Here is a 16,218-nt window from a genome sequence, read left to right as displayed (position 1 = left end):
GTGTGTGTGTGTGTGTGTGTGTGAGGCAGAAAAGAGATATGGAAAAAGGGAATGAGGTGTGTGTGTGTGTGTGTGTGTGTGTGTGTGTGTGTGTGTGTGTGTGTGAGGCAGAAAAGAGATATGGAAAGAGGGGGAAGTGAGGTGATGTGTGTGTGTGTGTGTGTGTGTGTGTGTGTGTGGTAGTGAAAGACATGGAAGCAGGTGAAATGATATACCAGCGCGCGTGTGCATATGGAATAGTTAATGGGATATAGAAAGAGGCGGTATGATTTGCTTGTTTTACAGAGAGAGAGAGAGAGAGAGAGAGAGATGGGAAGTGAAAGGTGAAGGCATTTGTGTTTGTAAACAAGGAAGAGTGGCTACGCTAGTTTAACATTGGTGTGTGTGTGTGTGTGTGTGTGTGTGTGTGAGAGAGAGAGAGAGAGAGGAAGGGAGCGGGGAAGCCATGAAAAATTTGCTATTCTCTTTTAAAGGTCACCAGAGTTATAATTGGACTCTCTCTCTCTTTCTCTCTCTCTCTCTCCCCGTGCTCAATGTCTTCCTGTCTTCCTTCCTCTCCTTTTCTTTTCTCTCTTCATTCCATCCATCCTTCCTTTTTCTTTTTTTTTAGTTATTCCTCTTATAAATAATCATAACCATAAATAAAACTACATACTTATAAATGCAGATAAATAGCCAATACTATCACTAATACTACCGGTGATAATAATAACAGTGCAGCTACTAGAAGAAAATTATAGAAAAATAAGAAAAGCGAAAAATACACTAGTTCAGGGTAGTCTGTATATTGCGCCAGTCTTGTGCTCCGAGGACGGCTCAGTCTGCTGGTGTGGGGGAAGCACATTTTAGCTAATACCTTCGCCAATGCCATTTAAAAGGGATCCGGACCCGTGGAAATAATACGTGGAATACTGTACATACTGCAGGATCCGGATTCTGCCCAAAATTAATCAGTCCTTTACCCATGGCACTTTACCAAAAAATTTTAGTGTAATTGAGAACTTTTGGAGAAACTGTGCGAGATATATAGGACCAGGATCGCTCCAAATTTAATCAATTGTTACATAGCCCATGACACACCCTTTCCCAAAATATCATTGAAATTCACTGCGAACTTTGGGAGATATCGTGTGGACAAACAAACAGGTGAATACATAACCTCCTCCAACCTCGCTGGTGGAAATAAAATCAGACACCATACAGCATGAGACGGAGTAAGGGAAGGAGAATTATTTTGTAAGGGAAGGAGAATTATTCCGGGTAGACGTTGGTAACAGCAGTTCCACACGTACTGACACGTAATGTATCAACCACCCTCTGCACACCTCTTCAGTGTGAGGATTTATTTTCCATCGACCACAATAAAACCCAAATAAAATCAACGTATTTAAAAACAATTCTAAAAAAAAATAATAATAATACTTTTATTTTTGCTTATTTCTAGCATAAAACAAATTCTTAAAAACAAAACTAATCTTTTTTCTCTTTCTTCTCTTATTTTCAGATTTAACCAGCATCACCTTCCAATCGACCTCTCCCTCTCCTCTTCCTCTCACCTCTTTCTCCTCCTCCTCCTCTTCCTCTTTCCCTCCTTCTTCCCCTTTTCTCTCTCCTTACACCTCCTTTCCTCCCATGTATGTTCCCGTGGGGGCCTATTCCTCTTCCTCCTCCTCCTCTTCCTCTATTCTCGGTTTCAACTATTCTACATTTCCTTCATCTGGCTTTCGTTCTTTTTCTTCTCCCCCTCCTCTTCCTACATCTTCCTTCCTCTCTAATTCTACGCCCACTTCCCCTACCCCTCCTCTCTCCCCCTCCCCTTCCTTTCCTCCTCCTCCTCCCTCCCACTCTTCTTCCGTGTGCTGGTCCCAGAAGGTTAGCCTGGCGCCTGATCAGAAGGGTAACTTGTGGATTCTGACGTCCATCCGGAAGGGGTAAGTTAGAGAGAGAGAGAGAGAGAGAGAGAGAGAGAGAGAGAGAGGCTGCAGTGGGTGCAACTGAAGGCAAAGGGAACTTAATTTCATTTTACTGTACATTCCGTAGACAAATATTAACTAAGAGACAGTTAGATTGACTACACAGATACCGGTAATTGGACAGGTGGAGACTGACAGATAGACAGACAGACACAGGAAGATACGGGGAGAGATAGATAGATAGATAGATAGATAGAGAGAGAGAGAGAGAGAGAATTTTAATTTTTTTTCAGATGAAGAGAAGGAAAGACAGATAAAAAGATATAAACAAACTGATGAATAATGAAGGTGAAAAATAAAGAAAAATACGATATCCAGACAGACAGCAAGGTAGCTACAGATAGACAACCTGATAGATAAACAGCCTAGATAGATAGACACAAATTATTGGTAGTTAGTGAGGGAAAAAAGCAAAAGAAAAACAGTGAATATTATGAGTAAACAAACCCACTAGCCTGGTCAACAAGTATGTGTCTAACCTGGGCTAAGTTATCTAAGCCTTGCACAGCTAACCTAGTTTTGGGCTTCCGATAATCAATGGAGCTGAGGGAGGGAGAGAGAGAGGGAGAGAGAGAGAGAGAGACAGAGAGAGAGACAGAGAGAGAGAGAGAGAGAGAGAGAGAGACCAAGGAAAGTACCCCATTTTATTCACATGAGAGAGAGAGAGAGAGAGAGACAGACAGACAGACAGAGAAACCAAGGAAAGTACCTCATTTTAATTATTCACCTGAGAGAAAGAGAGAGAGAGAGAGAGAGAGAGAGAGGGAGAGAAACCAAGTACCCCATTTTAATCATTCACGAGAGAGAGAGAGAGAGAGAGAGAGACCCAGCATTATCTCCCGTCCTCATAACAACAGAAGCAACTACACTGTAATTAACCTGTCCTAATATCAGTGGCTCTCCCTGTCTGTATTTATCTATTTATATCTACCAGTCTGTCTTATCTACATATCTTTCTGCCTATTCGTTTAAATTTCTGTCTCGTTTTATCTATAACTACAGGGAGTATCTCTCTCTATATATTTATGTCTGCCTATATCTACCATCTATCTGTATCTATCTATATCTACCTATCTGTTTGTCTTTACATATTTCTCTGCCTACCTGTTCATCTTTGTCTCGTTTTATCTATACAGGGAGTATCTCTCTATTTTTATATATTCATGTCTGTCTACCATCTATCTGTACCTATTTACCCATGTACACTCACACCAAAAAGTTTCGGTGCACACATGACGCAAAGCAATCTGAAACACAGACGATGGCAACTGGGAACCGAACAATTTTTTTCCCCGTGCTGATAAACCTGCTCTCTCAAGAATGCAATACCTGGCTTGTTTATGCCATTCTCAAGTCAGTGTTGTTATTACATGTATAGCAATGTAGTTATAAATATATATTATCGAGAATTCATGAGCTGTAATGGTCACTTCGGATATGATCGTGCCTTACCTGCGCGATACTTTTTGGTGTGACTGTACATATAGGTAAGTTAGTGTTAGGCTTCACATATGCAAGCAGAATAGCCAAATTTACACTACCCAAATTCACATTATCAACCTCCATCTCACCTCTACAAAATAATGCCAGCAGCTTTTACGGTAGATACAACAAACACCATAAATAGAGTAATTAAGCTATCCTAATATTTGAGAGAGGAGTGCCAGGTCCTGGATATAATTGCCCTCATTAACTTTATGACGGCCGTGGAATCGAGGTTGTAATTACTGGCGCGGAAAATGGAAGTTACCTGTGTGTGTGTGTGTGTGTGAGAGAGAGAGAGAGAGAGAGAGAGAGAGAGAGACGGAGGAGGGTTAGCCTATTCTGGGAAGTCTCTGTACAATATCAAAACGACATATAATAACAAAAAGACATTGAGATAGACTAATAACAATTACATTATTTTTTTTAACCCTAGATGACCGCTTTATTTATGTTTAGATCAATCCTAGATGAATTGGTAGTATTACACGCTCCCTAGCAATATCGTATACTGTATATCTGAAACTAGCGGGGCATCAGCGGCGCCCATCTGTCCCACAAGGGCAATGTAATTTCCACACCACTCTTCATAACAGGTTTCCTCATCACTGATCTAAGCTTCGCAAAAAGTGTTTTCCGGATCCAGAATCTGTAATACGATCCAGATCAGTCCCAAAAGTCAAACGATTGTTCTCTGGGACATTTACCCACCAAACTTTTAGTGTTTGAGAAATCTTGCAACCAACCAACGAACAGGGATGAGAACATACGCTCCTTGCCGAAGAAAACTCGCCTAAGTGGTATTCTCCATTAACCACTTCATGGTAATATCATATTCTATTAAACCTTACTCATACTGTATTCTGTTCAACCTTCCATACTCCCAGTAAGGTTAGTCACGTGGTCAGGCTACTGCGCATGCGTGGAGCCAAGACGCAAGGCTCCGTGGTGTTCTCTTACTGATTTATTGTCAAATCTTCGTTATACGCTATTAAAATGTACTTAATACTAATATGGTGCTCGGCTTGCATTATAGAACTAGCAAATTGCCGCCGATATTCCATATATATCAACAATTAATTCAATACTTACCCCGAGGTGACGCCGATTCAAATCTGGCGCCCAAAATCATGGGTGTCACGCAGTCACAAATCGTCTTGCTTCTCTTCACTTCGTCACTACTTCATCACCACTACGTCATCAAAACGGTCACGGGTAATTAACGCAACGCTCACGAGCCTCACACGTACACAGATCACCAATTAACGAGGAATAAAGCATTGAAATTACGAGCCGATGTACCTCCCGCCATTGCCAACGTATGCCTGTCGCGTTCGAGTTACGTGATCAGTGTCTCTACAAATTAAAATATTAATAAAACAATTATGACGGAAAATTAATAATTGCTTTGGAAATATTAAATGTTTTTTGGTGTTTTTCTGTTTAATTATTTGCTATTCCTCCATCTTATTCAATTTATTAACTTTACTTGGGAAACAAATTTGATTGTTGACAGTCGAATATTTTCAAATATTTCTCTACTGCTGTCCTATATTCTTTCACGATGCTTAGCTGGTTACAATTTAGCCTGTTGATAATTAATGGCTTACTCATGATTTTACAGCCTATGATGTGATGTTTGTGGCAGTAGAATATATGCATACGGTAAATATTGCTCACGGGCTGGTTTGACTGGCAGATAAATGCCTTCTTATGCCAACTTTTTTGCCCATTCAAAAAAAAAAAATAATAATAAGTACAGTGACGATAGCTAAATAAAAAATAATAATTACAGTGAAAAAAAACAAATTAAAATGTTGTCTTTTGGTGTCAGGTGATGTGGGGAAAAATTATCTTCGTTTTGTTGAAGCATATGTGGTGTGGTATGCGCTGTGGAGTATTGTGGTGCTGTTATAATGATACTGGTAGGCTGTGGAGTACTGTGGTGCTGTTATATTGATACTGGTAGGCTGTGGAGTACTGTGGTGCTGTTATATTGATACTGGTAGGCTGTGGAGTACTGTGGTGCTGTTATATTGATACTGGTAGGCTGTGGAGTACTGTGGTGCTGTTATATTGATACTGGTAGGCTGTGGAGTACTGTGGTGCTGTTATATTGATACTGGTAGGCTGTGGAGTACTGTGGTGCTGTTATATTGATACTGGTAGGCTGTGGAGTACTGTGGTGCTGTTATATTGATACTGGTAGGCTGTGGAGTACTGTGGTGCTGTTATATTGATACTGGTAGGCTGTGGAGTATTGTGGTGCTGTTATATTGATACTGGTAGGCTGTGGAGTACTGTGGTGCTGTTATATTGTTAGTTGCTGTGTTGTGGTGTGAGGTAGTGTGCTGAGCTGTGTCCTGCATGTTGTGGTATTGCAAGATGGTGTGATGCGACGAGCGTGTTATACTGAAACCTGGGTGCCGGAAAGGGACTCCTTCACGCGGTGTCACTGGTATAACTGGTCGGCTCCGCTGCCCAGTTATGTCAAGACCCTTCCTGTCCCCAAAAAGGAGGCTGGTGGACTGCAGAGGGGGGAAGGTACAGTAGGGAATCCACCGGGTCAACGTTCATATGAGCATAGGGTTGCAGCTGCTGTTACTACTACCACTACTACTGCTGCTATTACTACTACCACTACTACTGCTGCTATTACTACTACTACTGCTGCTGCTAATGCTGCTACTACTACCACTACTACTGCTGCTATTACTACTACTACTACTACTACTGCTGCTACTACTACCACTACTATTGTCCATGTGTGTTTCAGGTCCGAGGCTGTGCCAGGGCAGGTGTGGGTGGTGGGTGGAAGGGGTGTATGGCGGGGGGTGACCAGCCCCCCACAGGGCCCCCATGAGGCCAGTGTGGGGGGTCCCCTGGCAGTGTGTGCGGGGCGGGGTGGTCTTCGGGCGCTGTACCCCCGGCAGGACGGTGCCCCGCGGCTGTGGCTTCTGCCGCAGGGACATCCCAGGCCCAGGTGGAGGCCCTGGGCCTCACCCCCCCACCCCAACACCAGCACCCCGCACCCCAGCCAGGCGGCCCCGTACCCCCACCCCGGCGCCCCGGTGCTGGCCCACTGGTGCGGCCCCGACACCACCTGGCTGCTGACGGGGCCGGGGCCGGGGCCACTGCGGGGCCATCGCCTGTGGACGCTGGACCGGCGGGGGCGCTGGACCAGTGTGGGCGTGGCGGGGTGGGCGGGGCGGGATACCTACACGCTGGTGACGTGGGGCGGGGCGGGGGGGAGCTTGTACATGCTGCAGGGGGGTGGCAGGGGGGGTGGGGGGTGGGGTGGGGGAGGGACAGGTGGTGGGTCGCTGCGGGTGGTGTGGGTGGAGGCGGGCAGTGGGGCGTGGAGCAGTGTGGGGCTGGGGCGGCGCCCCCCGGGGCTGTGGCTGCCCAGTGACCCGCCCCTCCTGCACCTCCTTCACCCCTCCGGGCCGGCCCTGGCCCTGACCACCCTCGATATCACCACCGGGGTCACTGTAGCGTCACGACCCCTCACCCCGCCCCCCCACCACCCCGCCTCACCCCTGCAACACCACACACAACCTTTGCTACCCCCCACCCAACCCCACCAACACCCCACCCCACCTCTCCAACACCCCACAACCTTACAACACCCCAGCAAACCCCTGCAACACCCCACCCAACCCTTGCAACACGCCGCCTCACCCCCGCAACACCCCAGCCAACCCCTGCAACACCCCTCACTCCTGCCTCTCTTAGCCATCATCAACGGCACTTTAGTTAGCGGAATACCCACCTGCCTAAACCTGCCTACCTCTGCCTCACCCCTGCCTCCCCGCACAGCCGTCCCCAGCCTGAGTTTAGCCACAGCCTGCCCTGCCACCACCACCACCGCCACCACAACGCCTGGGAGTGTGGTTAGGGCGGGATCAGCCTGGCACCCACCACCACCACCACCACCAGGATTCAGCCACAACCACACCGATGTTGTGGTGTCGGATGGGGAGGTTAGTACCTACACCTACACCCACCTACACCACTGACAACACCTACACGCACCTAAGCCCACACCATCTAGACACACACCAGCAACACCACCACCACAAGCCAACCACAACCACACCACTGACACCTACACACCACCTACACCACTATCAACTACACCTACACTCCATCTAGACTCACACCACCTACACTCACACCACCCATACCCACACCACTGACAACTAAACCTACACACCACCTACACCACTATCAACTACACCTACACGCACACCAGCAGCAGACCCACTACCCCTACACCAGCACACGAACTAATAATTGAACCTGACTGAACATAAATTGACCTGAAGTAATATAAGGTGAAAAGGATGTGATTAGTCTTTACGCAAAGCAAATTAAATAATAATAATAATAATAGTAATAAGTAATAATAATAATAATAATAATAGTAATAATAATAATAATAGTAGTAGTAACAGTAATAGTAATAATAACAATAATAATAATGATGATAATAATAATAATAATAACAATAATAGTAATAATAATAATAATAATAATAATAAATCGCCAAGGATAAGGAAACACGCCAAGTCGCTCTACCCATAAAACCCTGAACGAAGGATGGCTAAAATTAAGATTCGATTGAGTTACATTTCGCTATAGAGACAGCCAGATAGACAAACAGACAGACAGACGCACAGCTTACACAGATAGATAGAGGCGTGTGAACCAAAACCTGGCAACAATTATCCATATGTCAATTAGCTTAACCCTATGAGTGAACGATTTCAAGCCTCTGTTTCAACTATCAACTCTGGAACTGTCTCCCTCTGTCTGTATTTCCTGCTGCCTATGATCTCCAGCCTTTCAAACGCAGTGTGTCCAGGCATCTCGAAATGAACGGATCTTGAATTTGGCGCTCTTTTGTTTTTTGTTTTTTGGGAAGGAACGGTTTGCGGGCCCCATGCCTTTAGTTCCTTCTTCCTTGCATTAAAAAAAATTGATATAGATACATAGAGTCGTAAGAACCAAAACCTGACAACAATTATCCATATTTCAGTTAGCTTAACCCTATGAGTGGACGATCTGAGCCTCTGTTTCTTGACTGACACACAGATTGGATATACAGCCGTGTGAACCTAATCCTGGCAACAGTTATCCATATGTCAACCAGCTTAACCCTATGAGTGGACGATTTCAAGCCTCTATTTCTTGGCAGATGCTGGAGGCGGCGTCCCCCCCGCCACCAGAGCGTCCCCGCCTACACACCTACAACTCCGTCATCTTCTTCTCCCTCTCGCTCTCCATATTCGCCTTGGTGGGGGTCATTCTCTTCGTGAGGAGATGCGTCAGGTGAGGAAATATCTACCTACCTATCTATTTATCTATCTACCTGTGTGCCTGCCTACCTATGTCTATCTATGGCCAGACGCCTTAATCCCGCACGGGGTGGCCACAAACAAATCGCTTCCACGTCGCCCTGTCCCCTGCCATTTCGCTGCCCTCCCCTCAGCTTACATCCCCCACCTCTCATATACCTCTCCATCCCTCCATCTCATCCTAGGTCTCTCCCTCCCCCTCACTCACACAATACACTCCTAGTTAGTCTCTCCATCCTCACGTAACATACTGTATACGGATTCATTTTTATTGTTATTTATTTATGTTAGTTTGTTACCCTTATCTAACCCACAACTCTGTCATCTTGTTCTCCCCTTCTCTCCATAGTCGTCAGATGTGTCAGGTGGGGAAAGTCACGTTGCATATAGTTATACAGATCCACTGCTTATGTATTTAGCTATATATTGTCGCCTTTTGTTATTCCTGCAACACCTCATACCAGTCAGTTACATATATATTGATTTGGGGACTGTTGTGATTTCTCCTTTACTATTTTATTCCTTTCTCTCTCGCAAAAACACTCATCTGCCTTCCCCCCACCCAGATGCCCGCCGGCCCGTGAGCCAGGGCAGGGCCAGGCGGCGGCTTCGTCCCCACTGCCGGTCATGTACAGCATCGTGTCAGAGGACGTGAACTACGACACCTCCGCCAACACGTCGCCCTGTCCGTCCCAGAACGCCCTCTACGACGCCACCATGACCTCCGCCGTCGATACTCCCAGCGCCGAGACTCCCGACGGCGCCACGACGCCGAATTACATGACACCGGACTCCCTCACCCCGGGCAGCCTCTCACCCAACATGGCCGCCGTGCGTCACTCCCTCCTGCCGTCTTCCTTCTCCAGCGACGCCATCACTCGCGCCATCACCTCCTCCACCGCCCACGCCATCGGTATCGCCACCAGCCCTGCCTTCGCCCGCCACCTGCCTCTCCACTCCGCCATTAGCCTCCCAGAAGACAAAACTAGCACACAATTTTAAACCACGCCCCTACCCGCGCCATCTTACTTTCCGTTGCCACAAAGGACAGCGCCACAAGGATCATAACACAATGAAGTTTTTGAATATATATCATTTTTCCATCACGGTTACCAGTTAATAATACACTACACAGATATATTATTCATACTAATACACTTTGGACGGCTGGAATATTGAAGTGGAAGAGATCTGTATTTCCTATTCATTTTGGAGCTGTCGTAACACCTCTTCCAGTGCGATTTATTTTGCCTGATACGCCCTGATATCCTCTTACACACGCAATCAGGAAGAGAGTAGCACACAAGAGGATATTAAGGTGTAACATGCAAAACAAATCGCAATCTCGTCGGTTATAGACGCTCCCTAACACCTCTTCCTTAGCGATTGGTTTTTGTATATGGGTGGCTAATATCCTTTTGTACATTATGCAGAGGATGGATATAATGGAAGGATTTATGTAACACAGTAGAGGACAGTAAGATGTATTAAACTAAATAAATCGCTTCGAGTATGGCGATACTGGAAGCATATAACACAAAGCATGATAGTGTAAGGTGTAATAAATCGCTTAGGAAGAGGTGTTAGGAGAGTAGGACAGTACAGTGTAAAAAAATAAATCGCTCAGATTATGGCGATATTGGAAGGATTCATTTAACAGAGGAGGACAGTAAGGTGTAATAAAACAAATAGCTTAGGATGTGGTGTTAAGAGTGGAGGAGAGTAAAATCAATCCAACAAATCACTTAGGAAGAGGTGCTAGGAGAGGAGGACAGTAAGGTAAAAGAAACAAATCGCTTAGGAAGAGATGTTAGGGAGGTTCTTGAGCCTACGAGTTTATCACACCTGAATGCACTGCTATGTGGGTGTGATACTACTATATATATGATGCTTCAACCCATACATATACATTAAGCTATATAAGTACCATGTAGTACGTGTTTGTGGTAAATACTGTGTATTGCTCGATGTATGTATATTGTATCAAACTGGCTCTTTGTGGCCGCCAATGTATTATACACCTAAATATACATCTAGGTCTGCAGACAGGGACGGATTCTGAAACTAGGATACCCTAACACTTGTACATTAGCGATTTATTGTGCACATTACACATCAGTACCCTCTTCTGTGTTACCAATGCAAACTATATCTGTACTGAAGAGGCATACAGGGTGTCATGGTCTATCTATCTATTACCGGACGCCTTAATCCCGTAAGGGGTGGCCACAAACAAATCGCCTCCATACAGGGTGTCATGGTGTAATATGCAAAATAAATCGCCAAGTTAAACGTGCTGCCAAGCCTCTAATGCCAGGTGGAAGGCCTCTCACATAGTTTATTGGTTATGTACATAGTTGTAATCACGTAGACGTACACCTGCCGATAGTGGTAGTGTACTATTGTATTATACACGCCATCATCACCATACCAGCACCATCACTGTCACCATACCAGCACCATCGCTATCACCATACCAGCACCATCACTATCACCATACCAGCACCATCACCATAACAGCACCGTCGCTATCACCATACCAGCACCATCACTATCACCATACCAGCACCATCACTATCACCATACCAGCACCATCACTATCACCATACCAGCACCATCACTATCACCATAACAGCACCATCACTATCACCATAACAGCACCATCACTATCACCATACCAGCACCATCACTATCACCATACCAGCACCATCACTATCACCATACCAGCACCATCACTATCATCACAAGCACCATCGCTATCACCATACCAGCGCCATCACTATCACCATAACAGCACCATCACTATCACCATACCAGCACCATCACTATCACCATACCAGCACCATCACTATCACCATACCAGCACCATCACTATCACCATACCAGCACCATACCGATAACCTCACACACCATCACCTTACCAGCACCAGCACCATAACCACCACCACTATCACCATTAGCATCACCACTATCACCAGCACCATATGCACCATACCGATAACCTCACACACCACCACCATATCAGCATCATCACTCTCACCATACCAGCACCCTCACTCTCACCATATCAGCACCATACCAATAACCTCACACCACCATACCAGCACCCTCACTCTCACCATATTATCACCAATCCAGCACAATATCAACCTACATTCCTCTAGCATTACATTTGACCCAACCTAACTTAACCTAGGTCAAACTAACAATCTAACCCAACTCAACACATTCCAACAGCAGCAGAATCATTACAGGCTAACCTAACTTGAACTAACCTAACCTAACCCAGCGCATTACATTCCAACAGTATACAAGCACATTCAGTCCAGCCTAACTTAATCTACTCTCAAGGCAAATCCAACTTACCTTAACCTAGCCTAACCTAGCATTCCACAGGCATTAGATTCGCAGCTCCTAACCTAGCAATTCTAAGAGCATTATAGAGCAAATTCATCCTAATCTAAGCCAAGCTAGCATAGCGTATTCTAAACGGCATTTAAAGTATCACGGCCTAATCTAACCCAGCTTAACCCAGTGTAACTCAGCCTAACTTAATCTAACCACATCCATTGCATTTCCCAGCCTAAACCAACCAGCTTTGCTCAATTTAACCCAACCCAGCCTAACTCATTCCTAACAGCATTTACGCCAACACAGCCCAACCTAACCCAGCTTAACCCAGTGTAACTCAGCCTAACTTAATCTAACCACATCCATTGCATTTCCCAGCCTAAACCAACCAGCTTTGCTCAATTTAACCCAACCCAGCCTAACTCATTCCTAACAGCATTTACGCCAACACAGCCCAACCTAACCCAGCTTAACCCAGTGTAACTCAGCCTAACTTAATCTAACCACATCCATTGCATTTCCCAGCCTAAACCAACCAGCTTTGCTCAATTTAACCCAACCCAGCCTAACTCATTCCTAACAGCATTTACGCCAACACAGCCCAACCTAACCCAGCTTAACCCAGTGTAACTCAGCCTAACTTAATCTAACCACATCCATTGCATTTCCCAGCCTAAACCAACCAGCTTTGCTCAATTTAACCCAACCCAGCCTAACTCATTCCTAACAGCATTTACGCCAACACAGCCCAACCTAACCCAGCTTAACCCAGTGTAACTCAGCCTAACTTAATCTAACCACATCCATTGCATTTCCCAGCCTAAACCAACCAGCTTTGCTCAATTTAACCCAACCCAGCCTAACTCATTCCTAACAGCATTTAAGCAACACAGCCCAATCTAACCCAGCTTAAACCAATGTAACACTAATCTAACCACATCCATTGCATTTCCCAGCCTAAACCAACCAGCTTTGCTCAATTTAACCCAACCCAACCTAACTCATTCCCAACAGCATTTAAGCCAACACAGCCCAATCTAACCCAGCTTAACCAACGTAACAGCCCAACCTAATCTAACCACTCCATCTCACCACCCCAAACTGAGGCATTACCACAGAATCACTAATCACCCGGCGAACTTACTGATAACCATTCATGTAACAGCCTTCTTGCAGGTTTGAATAGCTCACATCTCAAAAAAAAAAAGAAAAAAAAAGAAAAAAAAAAAATCATCCTGTCTCTCAAAATGCATCTCTATAAAAAATTATCATCACCCTGTCACTCACAATGCACTGAAATTCTCTCTCTGACAAAACCAGTTCCTATCATAGTGTCAGAATCTCCCTCCCTCTCTCTCTCTCTCTCTTTCTGTCTCTCTATACACACACATATACTGTCCCTGAGAATCAGTAACAATTCTTTCACTCTCTCCCCCTCTCTCATGAAAGACATTCTCATAACCCTATCTCTCAGAATCCGTATAAAACCTCTAAACAAACCTTAATCTTATATCTAAATAAAAGTAATCCCATTTATAATAATCTCGCATCTACAAAAATATCTATAAAACTTAACTATACTTGCCGCCTATCCTGCTGTCATTTCCCACAAAGCCGCCTTGAATGTGATGAAAACTGGGTGCGCAGATGTTCCACGGCCCGTATTCTCCCTAACACCTCTTCCTTAGCGATTTATTATTAGATATGGCAGGTTAATATCCTTCTGTAAGTTATTTAATCATGACTAGGATGAATGTGCAATGATTTATATAACGCAAGGGTAATAAACAAAATAAATCACTTAGGAAGAGGTGTTTGGGAGTTTAACCCATACAGTATACCTCTGAGCGATTTATTTTTCGATATGGTTGGTTAATACCCTTCTGTACGATATTTAGGCAGCGTTTAGTGATGTAATTTCTATAACACAAGGGTAATAACGTGTAATAAGCAAAATTAATCGCTAAGGAAGAGGTGTTAGGAGGCTTACTGACGAGAAAACGGGAAATGACAACGGCAGAGATGGCGGTACTTGAAACTATTATATTTCCTCGTCTCACCTTTTTGTCGTGTGTCCGTCTTGTGAGCAGTTTTAACAAGAATTTAACGAAGAAAAACAAAATACGATCAAGTCTCTATAGTGCGCGGTAATATGTGGAGAGGATGGAGTGAGAGACTAACTAGGAGAGAGTGAGTGAGATGGAGGGGGAGACAGGATGACTCTCCAAGCTGACTACACTCTGCCATCAACTGAACCGAAAGTGATTAGAAAATGGCTCCTTGGTTGCTGGTCAATTCATGAACCGAGATGAAAGGAACTTAATTATGAATCTCCTTGGTTGCTAGTCAAAGCTACCCTCGAATCCGACTACACTCGGGTTAGGGATCCGTCAAGTGAAAACAATCAACCATACCACCAACTCCATCTAATCCCAGAGTTCACCCATGTGTCAGTGATTAAATGCATATCGTAGTGTTTCCAAGCCACCCTTTCATCAACGTCTAGCCTTACGTTAATCTAACTCTTTCTACCTATTCCCAGACGCCATACGCCCTTAAGGGGTGGCCGTCTGAGGTGTTTTACAGGGAGGGGCACTAACCTTCCACCAACCCACTAAATCTAAATCATATTATACTATTCTTAATTCATCCCAGTACTACCTTTATCTATGTCTACTCTTAATCGCACTAAATTACTTTAAACTTATCCCGCGCAAAATCGTACAAGAAAAATGGAGTTGGTATCGTAATCTTTTGTATCTAGTAAAACACTTAACAGACCTAACAATGAAGCAAAATTATCACCGCCATCGAATACAATATACAACCATTCTGTTCGCGGTCTTTCAAAAGTTTTATATTCTGGGGGCTGCCATTTTCAACTATGCTATACTCCTCGCCAACCAACTTGTCCGTAGATTCTTACCCTTTTGACTTATTACGAACCGCGATGAAATAATGTAACAGCAGCAAGAACTATCCTAAAACGTCATCGTACTGAAATCTCCCCACACCGATCAAATACCGCACAATACGATGGAAAACAGAGACAAGGATTATTTCAGTGTTACTCTGTGTTACTACTACGCCTACACACAAGCGAAATATCTCACTCGCCTTATTCAGTGTTCTCAGCTGTCGTCGTCGTCGTCTTCCACTCGTCAGTTTCACCAGTAATGCTAAAATAACTGAACTTGTGTCCCAGGTCGCCATGTTTGTTCACTGGCGCTGATTAGTGAGTGGATTTGGAGAGTTACATGCAACACTTTCCTCAGCGATTTATTCTACATATTATACCTCAATATTCTCTTGTTACTGATGCAAACTATTTCACTTAAAAATAAGGGAATGAAGGTGTAGCGGTTAATATGTAAAATAAATCGCCAAAGAAATGCTACGAAATCTCCTACGCCACCCCATAATAAGAGGTAAATTGCGTAGTTTTTTCGATAATTGCTGAAGTGACTAAGATGCAACATGCTTTGCCCTGCTATATCATTGCAGACTTATTAGGGTCCATACTCTCCAGTAAGGAAGCACCGTAACATCTTTTCCTAAACGATTTATCTTTCCTATCCATTACCATACTCGTGTTTCTTCAATCATTCTAATATCGCCATACTTTGCATAGGCAAGGTACCAAAGGATATTAACCAGCCGGTCCAAAAACAAATCTCCGAGGAAAAGGTGTTAGGGAGCCTTCATAACCAACGAGAATACGGGCCCAGCTGATAAAATAATAATAATAATAATAAAACACAGGAGGAAAATGATCGTAGCTTCTTCTGCAGGATGGACAAGGCAAAGAAAGTCTAATTTTTCCTCCTGTCTTCTGCGAAATCATAAATTACGACATAGAATCAAGGTTTGCGAGTCTGGACGAAGGAAAATATTCGTAGTAGCGCTAGACTGGAAGCAAGGTGAATATTATATGGCTCTGGATTTTTCCTAACGCCTCTTCCTTACCGATTTACGCTGCATATACTTCATTATCCTGTTATTGATCCGAATTAAATGTTTGAAAATAAAGATGGAATAAGTAAGGGACTAAA

The sequence above is a fragment of the Coenobita brevimanus genome, chromosome 56 (genome assembly GCF_032717465.1).
Source record: "Coenobita brevimanus isolate Jiangsu-jjx chromosome 56, ASM3271746v2, whole genome shotgun sequence".
In the NCBI taxonomy this organism is placed as follows: Eukaryota; Metazoa; Arthropoda; class Malacostraca; order Decapoda; family Coenobitidae; genus Coenobita; species Coenobita brevimanus.
This window is presented reverse-complemented; position numbering follows the sequence as displayed.